This window comes from Pinus tabuliformis, chromosome 3_2, assembly GCF_031772625.1.
Source record: "Pinus tabuliformis cultivar Carrire ecotype Pingquan chromosome 3_2, CPIR1, whole genome shotgun sequence".
NCBI classification, from domain to species: Eukaryota; Viridiplantae; Streptophyta; class Pinopsida; order Pinales; family Pinaceae; genus Pinus; species Pinus tabuliformis.
Window position 1 is genome coordinate 1,045,668,598 of NC_142302.1, and position 15,544 is coordinate 1,045,684,141.

Consider the following 15,544-nt stretch of genomic DNA (forward strand, 5'->3'; position numbering starts at 1 on the left):
GGCAACTGAAGCTATTGCTATTGAGGTTGAATCATTTGTTGTTGTGTGGGCTGCGGAGGATAAAAGTTTTGAGAAGGAAAATTCTGAGTGGTAGGGTAAGAAAAGTTCCCTTGCCAAGGCTGTTGTGGAGGCCAAGTCTACCAGGGCATTGGAATATTCCACATCTGATTTTGATTATAAGGAACTTGAAAATGCGACTGAGCCATACCTGCAACACGTGGTTGCCATGGTCTTTGAGGTGCCATTGCATAAAGTGCATTGACAACTCCTTGATCTGCTAGATATGCTGCTTTGATTTCAGGAAGTGAAGGGCATTGATCAGTGGAGTGCTTTGCTTCACAGATTCGGCATATCTCTATGCTATCTGCAGGACATTCCCTCAAGGCATGCTTCTTCCTGCATTTCGAATAGAACACGACCAGGGATTTTTCCAGTTCCTCCTGTTTTTCCTGTTTCTTCTTAACCTGCAAAACATCCAATTGAGAAGATAATGTGCTAAGAATATCAGTCTTAAAATTTTCAAATAAATTACCCATTTCAGCTCTGGTTACTCTAGCTCTAGCAACTGACTTGACAAGCTTGGAAGCAATATCTCTTATTCCTCCTCCAACTTTAGAATTTCCTCTTGAATATTGACGACATATCTCACATACTTCATCATAGCCCAACTTTGATATGTCACCTCCTCCCATCAGATTCAAAATCTCCAGAGATTCTAGTCTGATTGCTCTAAGAAAAATTGTTCTTTTAGTATCCTTGCTTAGTTGATTCATTTTGGATCTCTGCAGATTATACTGAAATCTCTCCACCAAGTCCTCAAGACTCTCCCCCTCCTTCTGAGTCATGCCAAAAATCTCTTCTTTGAGGTCCCTAGTCTTGCAATAATCTTGATACTTTCTTAAGAATACCTTTTTCATTTCCTCCCAAGTGGTGATGGAGTTTGAAGCCAACCCCATAAACCACCTGAGAGTTGCATCCTTCAATGTTGCAGGAAACAACTTCAGCTTCTGAGCATTGGAAGAATAGTCATAGCTCCTACATAACACATTGAACTCGAATAGAAAGGCATCAGGATCTTCACTAGGAACTCCACGAAAGTTAGGCAAGGCTGAAGGAGGAATATTCTTCATCTGAGTAGCTCCACTAGCCTCCCTGATAGGGAATTCGAATGTGACTAGTTCTTCTTCCTTCTCATCGTATCCATCTGTGTGACCAGTCCCCTCTTCATGAGCCATTCTGGACCAAAAGGAAGTGGGGGCTTTGTAAGCTACAAATTTTGCGGAATCAATGGTTTGGAATTTTGGTTCTTGAACAGGATTGTCAAGGAATTCCTTTTTAGGTTGACCACTGAGCAAAGATGTTGTTTTCCTTGTGAGAGGAGATTCGAAGTGGGCAGCAACAGAAGATTTTCCTGCAGAAGTTACTATTGTAGAAGCATGAATATGTTCTGGGCTCTTTTCAGGACCATAGACCTCCTGACCAGACTCTTCTTCTCTTGTTGCCTTATATCTTGCATACTTCTTTTTCCTTGCCAGTGTATTAGTAAATGAAGTGGTGCTCACACCACCACAAAGGAAACTTTTAGATGTTGGACCCAATCATCTACTAAGAAAACAAATTCAAAAGAAACTACTTACCAAACAATCAGGACACGACTTTGGCGAATTTATGACCTCCTCTGATGCATGGGCTTTGCCCTTCGTCTTACCACTTCGACTCCCCCAGTCCTGAAAAATTCCAAACAATGCATGTAATACAAAAACACTTCAGTATTATCCCTTTAGCACCTCCCCAGCAATGATGCCAAAATGTTGAGTCAAATTATAGCCTTATAATTTGATTAACATAAATCATCAACCCAGGCAGGTAAGCTTGTGAGATGCATGCAAAGTATATGTAGGCTTAACACTGTAAGTGCTGATTAATCTAACTAGCCAATCACACAAAACCAATGACTCTTTCCTGCATCAATCACTTAGCAGCAAAGGCTATAGAGTGGATCAAACTTCCCTCTACAGCTCTTAAGATTGTTGATGATGATTAGGAAAAGATATAAAAATCAACTTACAACAAATTCAAAAATTCAATCAACATTAGAAATCAAATCTTCATTAACTGAATTCCACACATGAACAGAAAACTAATTCACTTAATCCATTGCTATTGATATATTAGAAAGAGTGCATTAGCTGTAAAAATAAATTATTGCTACATAACAGAAATAAAATGCATAAAGACTAAACTATGGGAGTTGTGAGCAAAGGGGGCCCTCCCTTACTCACAACCCCTTCAATTTAGAAGAGCTTTCTCACTGAAATAGACAGAACATATATCTTTATATTAATCTGAAAAAGATACAGTCGAGTACAATCTGATACACAATCTTGTGTTGAAACCAACCCAGCAATCTAACAACCCCTATCATAGAAACTAGGACATAATTTATACATTTACAAAGCCCATATATGGCTCGAAATAAAGGAGACTACTAATCTAGGCCATTGGCTAACAAAATTGTTACAAAATATCGATTTTAGCCATACTGGGTCTAATCCATGACTGAAAGCATGGATTAGACGAAACTCGTTACATGGCTGTAGCTTTCCTCCAAACGGCCAACGAGAGAAGGCTTCTGAACCTGGGCGGTGTTGTTGGCAGATCTGAAATGGCCAATAGGATAACAACCATATGTGATATATTCCCCACAAAACCCATGTTCCCATTTGACTTAGATATTCATGGAACATGGCTAACCATCAATGTTGCTGCAGGAAATCCAGGCGGTTACAGGAAATCCACGACTACAGGAAATCTGGAGTGTTTGCAGGAAATAGAATCACACAACTGTCTGCAGGAATTATGGGTCTATTTCTGAATCAAAACAAATCTGCACAAGAACTCGAGATTAGTTGGCATGGTAATTAAATAAAGAACAACTAGCTAAGGAATACTCAAAGTTAAGGTAAAAGACGCTTTTTAGTGTTAATTTGCATACCTTTAGCCTACGACACCCTTTTGGAAAAAACATAAGTATTCTAACTGAAATAGGCATAGTAGGGGTTAAAGATAGTTCAAAATGGGAGAGGTAAAGTATGGAAAAAAGTGTATGAGTGAATCTTTAGTTTATTGGTTGAGCAATGTTGGTTACACCCCGCCACTGGATCTCCCATTAATTCCTCCATTAGCTGGAACTAGATTTCACTGAATTTAACTCACTTAAACTGAATTAAATAATTACAAGTCAACAAAACTCAACCTGGGCCCTTAAAATTTAGGAACTACTCTACGTGACTCTAGATAGACTCCCAACTTAAATTAACTGAACCCACTGAGTCAAATTAATTTAGTTAACTATTACAAGTTGCTTCGAGAATTACAATTACAATTTAATTCAAGAACAAAATTAAATTAGGATTTTCTTGTTGCATTTTTCAACACTTCCTAGGATGGTTTTATTTCAGGTATACTTTTCCCGCCCTTTTCGGCTTGCATGCGGTCTTATGTCCTAAATTTTTGATGAATTCAGGGGTTTTCTAGTCCTTCTTTGTACCTCTCTACGGGTTGTTGTGATGCTCATTATAGTATGGGCAACTTTTTTTTTTTTTTTTTTCTCGCCTGTTTTTACTGTATGTTTGTAGACGAATATGGTTCTCTGAGTTGAGATCCATGACATTGTAAATACCTCTTTATTAATGAAGGTTGTTCTGTTTTTTCCTGCTTGGAAAAAAAAAAAAGGATGTTCGTTGTTCCATTTTTCTCTCCTGAAAAAAGGGATGCATCTTGGGTCATGAGCACAACCTGCCAGAGTCCTTGCCAGACGAGACACCACATGTCTAGCTTTATAGAATGCAAATCCCAGAAAATAGATTGACAATGTCACGAGGCCGATATTGAAAGGATTGTAATCTCTGTTAAATTGTTCTTTGGCTTTTTTACTCAAGTATGGACCCACGAAAACATTCTGCGAGGTCTCCAAATTCACGTCCCTGCAAAGAAGGCGCAACACTATTGGTTTATCAGAGGCAATCTCCAACCATTTTCTGATATGCTTGCGGATGACATTCTCCTGTATTGCGACATATAATCCCAGAGCCTTGAGAGTGAAGTTGGGAGCGACCCACCTCCTGACATCCCTGTGCTCTTCATTGAAGATACAGATAAGATTGTGCTCTTCAAAGAGCTTTTCACCAAATGGGTATCCTACCATTTGAAAAGCATCAGGTCTCACATTGGAAAATATCTTGTGGGAAAGCTCAGAATCACGAACAAACACAATGAATTTACCAAGCAGAAGGTTTCCTGCCAATTCAACACCTCTTGCAACCTTAGCTTGTTCTTCCCAAAATTTAGTTGGTTTTTGCACCATTCCAATAGCACCTCCTACAAATGGAAGCAATGGGCCTGAAAGGGACATTTTTTTTGTTTTTTTGTATGTAGAGTACTGCGAAGCTATTAGCAGGACTAGCAGGGTAGCCACTACAGAGTGTTAGGGTATTTCCATTGGGAAAAATCCCAGAAGAAGTGCAGGATCAATGATGGAATCCGTTCGGAATCAATACCATGAAACCTGAATGAATTGATTAGAGAATGAAAGACCTTACTATATAGTTCATTAAGTTCAGGTGACTAAATCCAGAAGAAAAGAAGGAAAACGTAAGCAACTACGTTAGCTTATTAAATTCAAAATCCTCCCAAAACCTGTCTCCTCCTTTGACACGAAAGAAGCCATAAAAATCCATCAGATAGCAATGTTGTCACATTTGAGAATGCTTGCTCAATACCAATTTTCATGTCGTTAAATCTGTTATATTCCATAGCTCACATTTATCCACCAGTTACAGGGGATTTCAAAACCTGAATCTGAAACTTTCATTCACCTCTTCTGTGAAAGCGGTGAATTTTGATCTGCATATATTTCGTCCATGTCTATATATGTTTCACATATAGTTGGTTGAATAAGTTAGTAGTGTAATAATTTTCACTGGAAAAAATTAAAGAGAATTATAAATGTTGATAGGTAAAATTAAGTTATAAAATTGTTTCAATGAATTTAAAATTGCTGAAGTTACTAAATTTTAATTTCAATAGTGCATTTTTCTACAACAATTTAGTCAAATTACCTTAAAATAATTTGATACGGCATTGAAATCTTAAATTTTGATACGTAAAATTATATTATAGAATTGTTTTAATAAATTTAAAATTGCAAAAATTACCAAATTTTAATTTCAAAATTGCAATTTTCTACTACTTAATTTGCTTAAATTACCTTAAAAACATTTATTAAAAAACAATATGTTACTTTGTACCTGTATATTAACATATTCCATCTTTAATACTCTCATTTTCCCTTATCATGTGGAACACTTTGACACGATTACAGAAATGAATAATTCACTGTTATATTTGAAGTCATGACTTTAAAGTGTTCTAACTCTCATTTTTCCATTATGTAACTCTTTTCAATTAATATATGTTGTGTTTTTCCCACTGAAGAATAAAATCAAAATGGAATCCATTAAGACATCTTATTTTGTTGGTGACAAAAAGAATTCATTTCTCATCGCTGAGAAAAGTGTGCATATGGCACCATGGCTTGTTTGATATGTATAGAAAAATTATGGGACTCCATGAAGATGGGGCACTCTATTGTTTTTTACTTACTCCACACATGCATATGTAGAATGAGATGCACTATGAAAGAACCTATGACAACTAGCTTTGGTACATTAAGTAGAGACCTCTTTAAGCAAACAATAACAACCAAAACCTATTGTTGAAGCAACAAGTATACAACAATACTAGGGTTCTTGTAATTTGTCATCTCTTTAAGTAAAGAGTGTCATCCAAAACCCATTATTGAAACAACCAGTATACAATAATAGTAGGATTCTTCTAATTTGTCATCATTTCTCTCATAGAAGCCTAAAATGAGGCAAAAGTAATCTGTACATTTCCTCTTAGTAGAAATTGCCCATTCTAGAAACTCAATATTTCTTCACAATGGTTTTAAATAAATAAGTGGTAAATTAGATCTCTGTCAACTTTCATCATCTCAATACTTCAAATATTATTTGAGTAGTGTATTACCAACTTAACACAAATACACTAAGATAACCTAAATCTAATACAACGATTATTATTTCAAACCAAAATATAACTTTTCCAATTCAATAATTCCAATTTAACAATCCCATCCGTGTCTCTCTATACATTCTGGGGCATTGCTAATTTATTTACTTACCAAAATTTACCCACTCTTACACATTTTGGGCCATTGCTAATTTATTTATTTACCAAAATTTACCCACTCTGTGGAGTACATTGTAACTGATGGCATAGTATACTCACCCCACTTCTCTAATTAAATATGAATGTCATTAATTGACTGGAGTTTAGTGCTGTACCCACTAATGCCATGATAAACACAGCGAAGTGGTGGTGGAGGTGAAGTTCCTTGTATGGAACGCAACCAGGTTGGTTGATTCTCATGTCTTACACATATTACCGAATCATGTTTAACAAATTTCTTGCTGTTTAAATTTTTCTGCCAGTTTCAATCAATGCAAAATGGAACTCATCTTCATTAGGCGGGCTCTTGGATTCCCACGCGCTCTCACAATTCAAATCAGTTCTCTTTCAGTTGTATTGACATTGCTATTTCTGGCACCCATACACAAAGACTGCTAAGGGGTTCACAGAGTGGAGATTAATGTAGGTTCTATCAGGTGTTATGGTTTGGAAGATTAAAGTAACTGTGTATCACTTCTGGGATTGCCATGGCTCGGAAAAAGCAAAGGAATTTGAAGGATTTCTTCCTCTTGAGTTTAATGGGTATCTTTTCAAGGAGTCTGTAGTGATTGTTGTGAACCATCTTTCCTTCTTCACTTCAATTCCCTTTCTACTTTTATAACCGGTTTCTTCTGCAATTGTTCTCTCCCAAGCCCTTCTCGATCGCCTCCTTGTAGCCAAAATCTCACAACAAATCTAAGCACTGGGTTTATTCTCATATGATGATCATGATGCCCATCTCACCAAACTCATATATCACAAGCTCTCCGAGACCATGATTTCTTATGCTTTCTGCCTGCTATTTCTAGTCACATTTTCACAGTGGGCAAGAGCAGCAGTGGCCCATACAGTTGCCTCTATTTATGCAGGCAATAGGCCTTCATGACATAGGTTGATTAAACAGCTGCCCAGGCTCTGGAAACGCCTTTGTGGTGACATATATCTGGGTCTGTCTGTTGGTCCAAGGATTCAATGCCCTAATGTTTGTGTTAATGTCTGCAATCATTAATGGGGTATCTGTACTGGGATTGCCTACAGTAGGGATGATTGGGGCTGCTGTTTGTGGGACAATTCTTTATTCAATTGTGTTTGCACATGCCATGATAGTCTGCAACCTGGCCACAATTGTGTGTCTATGGAATCTGATTGTTGTTATGGTCTGGATGCTGTTTCCAGGGCCCTGTTTCTGATAAGAGGGAGGACCCAGATAGCTCTTCTAGTGGCCCTTATTACAAGCATGAGCTTGGCCTTGGTTGAGAGCCTATTTCAATACAGATTGATGGGGATGGGACATGCAGGGGGCGTTGGTACATATAATTATTCATGGCTGTTGATCACGTGGAAGGGTCATGTAGTGATATGGATGCATTCATTTTTGGGTGTGATGGATCGGGTGATAAACTATGTGTTCTATTACACTTGCAAGCCCTCTTGTTTGGAGGACATCTGCTTCAAGATTATCAATCCTGTGTAATTTGTCCTGTAAACAGTTAATCAGAGTAGGAGGAACATAAATTTCTTTCCTTGCAGTCCATGAAATTACATGGGTTGGTGAGGCTCCAATTAATTATATCGAAACTGCCCACATTCTTTCCACTTGCACATCATACTCCATTTGGTTCTTTGTAACTTTGTACGAAAAGGGAATGGGAACTGAATTACTCCTTTTTTGCAGATCGTTGCATTTAGATGGGTTGGTGAGGCTGCAAATATATAGAAACTGCCCATGATAGTCTGCAATTGGCCACAGTTGTGTGTCTGATGGAATCTGATTGTTGTTATGGTCTGGATGCTGTTTTCAGGGTCCTGTTTCTGACAAGAGGGAGGACCCAGATAGCTCTTCTAGTGGCTCTTATTCAAACATGAGCTTGGCCTTGGTTGAGAGCCTATTTCAATACAGATTGATGGGGATGGGACATGCAGGGGGCGTTGGTACATATAATTATTCATGGCTGTTGATCACGTGGAAGGGTCATGTAGTGATATTGATGCATTCACTTTAGGGTGTAATGGATCGGGTGATAAACTATGTGTTCTATTACACTTGCAAGCCCTCTTGTTTGGAGGACATCTGCTTCAAGATTATCAATCCTGTGTAATTTGTCCTGTAAACAGTTAATCAGAGTAGGAGGAACATAAATTTCTTTCCTTGCAGTCCATGAAATTACATGGGTTGGTGAGGCTCCAATTATATCGAAACTGCCCACATTCTTTCCACTTGCACATCATACTCCATCTGGTTCTTTGTAACTTTGTACGAAAAGGGAATGGGAACTGAATTACTCCTTTTTTTTTGCAGATCGTTGCATTTAGATGGGTTGGTGGGGCTGCAAATATATAGAAACTGCCCATGATAGTCTCCAATTTGGCCACAGTTGTGTGTCTGATGGAATCTGATTGTTGTTATGGTCTGGATGCTGTTTTCAGGGTCCTGTTTCTGACAAGAGGGAGGACCCAGATAGCTCTTCTAGTGGCTCTTATTCAAACATGAGCTTGGCCTTGGTTGAGAGCCTATTTCAATACAGATTGATGGGGATGGGACATGCAGGGGGCGTTGGTACATATAATTATTCATGGCTGTTGATCACGTGGAAGGGTCATGTAGTGTTATTGATGCATTCACTTTTGGGTGTAATGGATCGGGTGATAAACTATGTGTTGTATTACACTTGCAAGCTCTCTTGTTTGGAGGACATCTGCTTCAATATTATCAATCCTTTGTAATTTGCCCTGTAAACAGTTAATCAGAGTAGGAGGAACATAAATTTGTTTCCTTACAGTCCATGAAATTACATGGGTTGGTGAAGCTCCAATTATATCGAAACTGCCCACATTCTTTCTACTTGCACATCATACTCCATTTGGCTCTTTGTAACTTTGTACGAAAAGGGAATGGGAATTGAATTACTCGTTTTTTTGCAGATCATTGCATTTAGATGGGTTGGTGAGGCTGCAAATATATAGAAACTGCCCATGATAGTCTGCAATTTGGCCATTGTGTGTCTGATGGAATCTGATTGTTGTTATGGTCTGGATGCTGTTTTCAGGGTCCTGTTTCTGACAAGAGGGAGGACCCAGATAGCTCTTCTAGTGGCTCTTATTACAGACATGAGCTTTGCCTTGGGAGAGCCTATTTCAGTACAGATTGATGGGGATGGGACATGCAAAGGGCGTTGGTACATATAATTATTCATGGCTATTTATCACGTGGAAGGGTCATGTAGTGATATTGATGCATTCACTTTTGGGTGTGATGGATGGGGTGATAAACTGTGTGCTGTATTACACATGGAAGTCCTCTTGTTTGGAGGACATCTGCTTCAAGATTATCAATCCTGTGTCATTTGTCCTGTAAACAGTTAATCAGGAGGAACATAAATTTCTTCCCTCTCAGTCCATGAAATTAGATGGATTGGTGAGGCTGCAATTATATAGAAACTGCCCACATTCCTCGTCATACTCCAATTGGCTGTTTGTAACTTTGTACGAAACGGGAATGGGAATTGAATTACTCGTTTTTCTGCAGATCGTTGCAGTTAGATGGGTTGGTGAGCCGGCAAATATATAGAAACTGCCCACATTCCTTTTACTTGCACACCATACTCCATTTGGCTGTTTGTAACTTCGTATAAAAGGGGAATGGAAGATCCGTTGCATTTCAGAATTAGATTGTTTCAAGTTTAATCTTTCTAGTGTATTAAGAGTGTGTAATAATGACTATATATTTTTTTAAATAAATTTGATAAGAAAGTGTTGAACTTCATTCTGGTTTATCAATTTTTAAAAATATTTTGAAATTTATAAATCATATTAGATTTAACAATAAAAATATTAAAACCATCAAATTCTGCAATTCATCTTATTATCAAAACACCAATAATATAAATTTATAACACTGATAAACCTTCAATACATAAATTACACCAAATACATAAATTACACCAAACAAGAAAATATATTTTTTCAATTGACTTATTAATACAAATTCTTTCTCCATTGCTCATCTAGCATATTAATTACACCAAATTAGATTTCTTCACCCAGCATATTAAATGCTTCAATATATCTTTCTATTTATATATATATATATATATATATATATATTGTGTATAGGTTGAGCTTAGGCTGGGGCAAGCCTCTATATTGGATGGAAAGACTATTGCTAAACCCACAGTGAGATGTTGATTGAGTTGTGCAAGGCTTAGTCGAGTGTGGATGTCTTTTGGGAAGTTCAACAAATTACAAAAATCTTTCCAAGATAAAGCATTTTTGAACTATGATCTAATAAAAATTAAAACCTACACAAAACAACTAATCTACATCTCACAAATTTTAAAAAAAATATATTTATCTTTCACACAACAAATTAAAATAACCCTACCAAAATAAAACATAAAGTTCATAAAATCATATTACTAAAAAAATTGTGATATAAAAAATATATTTATCTTTCACACAACAAATTAAAATAACTCTACCAAAATAAAACATAAAGTTCATAAAATCATATTATGAAAAAAATGTGATATAAAAAATAATGTTAGACAACACTTGGCACACAAATTATACCAAAAATCCATAAATTATACAAGTCATCTTACTAAAAAGAGTCCATAAATTCTGCAAGTCCTTTTACTAAAAAGCTAATAATATGAAAAATAATGTTGTGCAACCTGTGTAATTGCCCCACAAATTACACTTATGTTGAAGAATATATTTTTTCAATAAAATGTTACTTTTTACGCTAAATTATTTATCCATTTTTCACTCCTTATTTATATGAAATGATTAATTTTTTTTAACTATTAATTATATTAAATGTTTTAATATCACTCAAAAATAATATATTTATATTTAATCAACAAATTTAAAAAATCCATTGTTTTTTCCTTTTACTATAACTATACACCAAAATGAAATAGTTAACATCGTAATTAACATTTATATTTATATAAATAAAATAAAATAAATTGTGAAAGATTTTAGGATGAATTTTATTTATAAATGTATTTAATAAATTAAAAATATTTTCTAAAATTAATATCAAGTTACAACTAGTTCTTGAATTTGTTAGGTGGCCTCAACTTGCTCTGTGGGAAACCAAATCTCTTGGCCACCTAATGACATAGTATGCCATCCAAAAACAATAAATTTTGAGTTTTTCTACCCAAGCCATATATCACTGTATGTTCATGTATATCTCGCTATCTACTTGCCTACTAGCATTATTGTAATTACAACTAAAAGTAAAATCTATCGCATCAAAATATACAAAAAGAGAGGCATCAATTTCACTGTTTTGTTTCCTCCGTTGAGGCAGATTCAACTGGAACTAGGTCTTTTGCAGTCGACCCTAGGAGTTTTGTCGATGCGAGAGTGTAAGGAAAATGCTTTTCAATGTGCTGGAGGCGTCCGTCCTGCTTCTACATTTGAAACAGTAGCTTCTGGAAGTCCTTTTTCTAATATGGGAATGTCTGCACTGTGATGGCCATATTCAAAGCAATTTGTTCCAAGGCCTTGCCCAGAATTCCTTTCATTGACCAGTAGAGGAACAATGTGTGTTTGAATTGGGTCACTCGGCCTTGAGTATGCCCTGGGTCAGGCACTAAGACCCTCCAGTTGTCTGCTTCAATCTCCATGGATCTTGCCTGACGGTTCAGGTCTGCCTCCCACTCCTCTATCAGCTTTCAAATTTCTTCATCTATGCCCTCATGATAGGAATTCGTTGCTTCATTGATGATGATGACAAACAGTTTATGACCTCTCGGCTTGCCGCCTGGGTTGCTAGATTTCCCTTCCTCTTGTATGCCCTTACTTTTTTGGCTGCGTCCACACGGGGTTGGGCTGTGAGTTCAGGCTGCCACTGGACCATTTTGTTCAACTTCCTTCGTGATGTTCTATGGCAGTGGATGCTCAGGGTGATATGAGCCCCCAACCGTCTGAGTAACCAGAACTACTGCCAACCTGTTGATCTATACAAAGACCAACAAGCACTCGAAAAACCGGGAAAAAAAAAAAAAAACTTTCTAGCCTTTCGAGGTTCAAACTAGAGTTTAACATGTTTTCTAGAAGCAAATAGGGGTTCCAACTCGTAATCAAAATTATGATTTCCAGAAACATGGCTCCATACTATCCACCTCTCGTGGGTGCGACTCAAAGGATTTCCCTCTCCAAGCTACTTGGAAGTTACAACCACAACAAAACCCCCACGCACCTAGTTACCCTTCTCACCCTCGTACCAATTCCCCTCAAGCTTCTAGCACCAATCGTTCACAGGCTTTGCTACATTTGCCAAGTTCCCTATCGGGTCAACCTTGCTCAGATGCAGAGCCATGGCCACAGTTTTCGTGAGTAGGCCAAGCTTTATGGTAACAGGAATTCGTCCATACCCCTTAGCATAAGTAGTTCCCCAAGGCCATTCGGACAAATTCCAGGTAGATCACACGCGTTCTATTCCCCAGCCCTGCAAAACCACCCTGCCCTCTCCTTGCAACCCTCTACCTTTCTTATGCCACACTAAGAAAATCCCCTGATGGATCAGCCATATGTTGAACTGCATTGAAATAGTGACGCCTCCATGCCAAGTCCAAATATATACCCCCTGACCCGACGCAAACATAGACATTGCAGGACTTAGACTCTCAAAACCCCACAAAAGTACACCTGGCCAACCCAAATCATAATTCTAACACACTTTCAACATAGTGAAAAGGGAAAGGAGATAAACAGCATACTAATTTACCAATGTTATCCCTGGTCGAACTCGCACCTGGTCCTTCCTTTTCCCAGAGCTGTAATCTCCATTCAAAATCAAAGTTTTTGACTCTTCATGCACTCTCCTAACACCCCACACCAAGATTGATCTCACCGCCTGCCGCCACCCACATTCATATTATTTTCCCATCTGCCCAAAGCGACCCTGCCAGCCATGCCACGCATGTGGACGGTGGTAGGTTGCTCTTTCGAGGCACCTCCCATTAAACACATTGATTGCGTCGAGGGTCTCGTACACACCCCGATCGGGGATAACTACTTTGTAAATTGAAAAAGGTTGAGTTATAACATTGTCTTATTATATCAATAGGCATGTTTATTTAGGAATAAAGTTTCCATATTTTTTTTCCTCTGAAAAAAAATTAATTTTATTTCATTTGGAAAATGATACAAAATTACATTCTACATATACACAACATTGTGTGTATTCTAATGAAAATAGAAAATATCACATATGTACATGAAAAATCCTTATAAAAATATAGAGTTTTCCTTTAGGGAAATTCATTCCCATTTTACATCAAAAATTCGAAATTGTGAAGATATACTTCACCTTTAAAGTTGTTTTCAAAAGAGTAATATATCATTACTAGCTAAAATCTGAAAAGAGGATATGGATGAGATATGGATTAATGTTTCAAAATTTCATTTGGAAATTTTTCTTCCATGAAAGGCGTGTGGTAGTACTCATAAAATGAGTTGTCTTATTGTTCAATGATTTGCAATTGATCCCGGTCAAGAGATAAGCCTTCCTTGGAAAGGCGGTCCGCTTGAGCATTTCTCTCCCTGTAAATGTGTGAGTATAAGACACTTTCAAATGAAGGTTTTAGTCACATAACCTCTTCTAAAATTGGGACAAGTAAAATGTTTCTACAATGTCATGCTCCAATGATTCAATTTATTACTAATAAAGAGTCACCATAAACTTGTAACTATCACAACATTTCTCTATAGAAAAAACCAACATAAATTTGCATGTCAATAGTTTTGCTTGATTGTTTGTTTGTCTACCAAAGCCCATTTTGATTTTGAAAGAGTTCTTCTCAGAAAGGTTAAGAATAACACCACCCCCACATAGATTATTATCCTCATGCAATGCCCTGACGAAAAAATCCCACAAAATTGTTTTATTAGGATCTTCTGAAATGATGCGCCTAGGAGGAGGGGCGCCTTTTACTTGAGGAAGATGTACCAATATCGCTAGACCTTCCCCTACCACACGCATGGAAGAGGAAGGTAGTTCTAGAAAAATAACCTTATTCCAAGCTAGCCATACCCCTTGACAAATGATTAATGATGAGGCTATGAAATTTATGGTTAGAGGAAAAGAGCTCCATCTTCATCAAGAATCCTTAAAGGAATCCCCAATCTAGACACAACCCTATCCCAGGACATAGCGATAGTTGTTCCAAACTTGTTGAGTGAATGGACAATTTGAGAAGAGGTGGATGAGTGTTTCTTTGTTGGTCTTGCAGAGTGCACACCAACTCGTGCCTATCTTAAATATTTGTTGCATGACATCCTAGGTAGGGGCTTTATTGCTTAGCACACAACACATAAAAATTCAAGATTTTGCTCAACATTTAACTTTCCAAGAAATCTTCCACCACCATTTTGGTTTGCCCAAAGCTCTTCCCATATTCAATTAAACATAACCAAGCTTGGGGGAATGAGATCCAAAAGGAGAGAAAACCCATACCAAATCATCTTCTCTATGTTCTAATCTAATGTGGCCTTCTCTAAGCACTTCCAATAGTTCAACAAAACTTCCTTGAATTAATCATCTATACCTAGATCAACTGTAGAATTCCATCCCTGGCTCCAAATAGTAGACTTAGTTAGATTTTCCAAATGGGAGAGCTTTGAAATGCCTTTGTCTCTTAGGAGGTCAATGAGTGGTTGCAGTAATGGATGTCTCCCTCAGCTTCCTAGCTAAGGGTCCACTCCTATTCTCACCTTGCTCACCTTCCCTACTCTCCATGCTAAAGTTGTACCAATAAGATCAAAGGAGTCCAAAACATCCCTCCATATGATTGAAGTATTAGTCCTAAACTTTTCCTCCCTTATTATCGACTCTTCTAGTGGGGCTAATTCAATATTTTTATCAAAAACAATAGTTTTCCAGAGGATTTGAGAAGTTAATAGCTTCCAATCACAATTTGTTTCCAAAGATTTGGAAAAGAGAAATATATTCTTCAACCCCCAACCTCCATGAGCTTTTGGCGTAGCTAGCCGATCCCATCTTACCAAAGGGAGGACTAAATGATCCTGATAGCCTTACCATAAGAACTTGAATCATAACCCTCTTGCATTTTCTAAAGTGTCTTTTGGAATCCAAGTTAGAGACATCCAAGATACCGGACTTTCCTCTAGAATAGATTTTACCAAAACTAATATTCTTTCTCTCGATAACCACCTGTGGCTCCATGTCTTTATCCTTTTCTATAGCTTCACTATTAGTCAATTTCAGTCCTCCTTA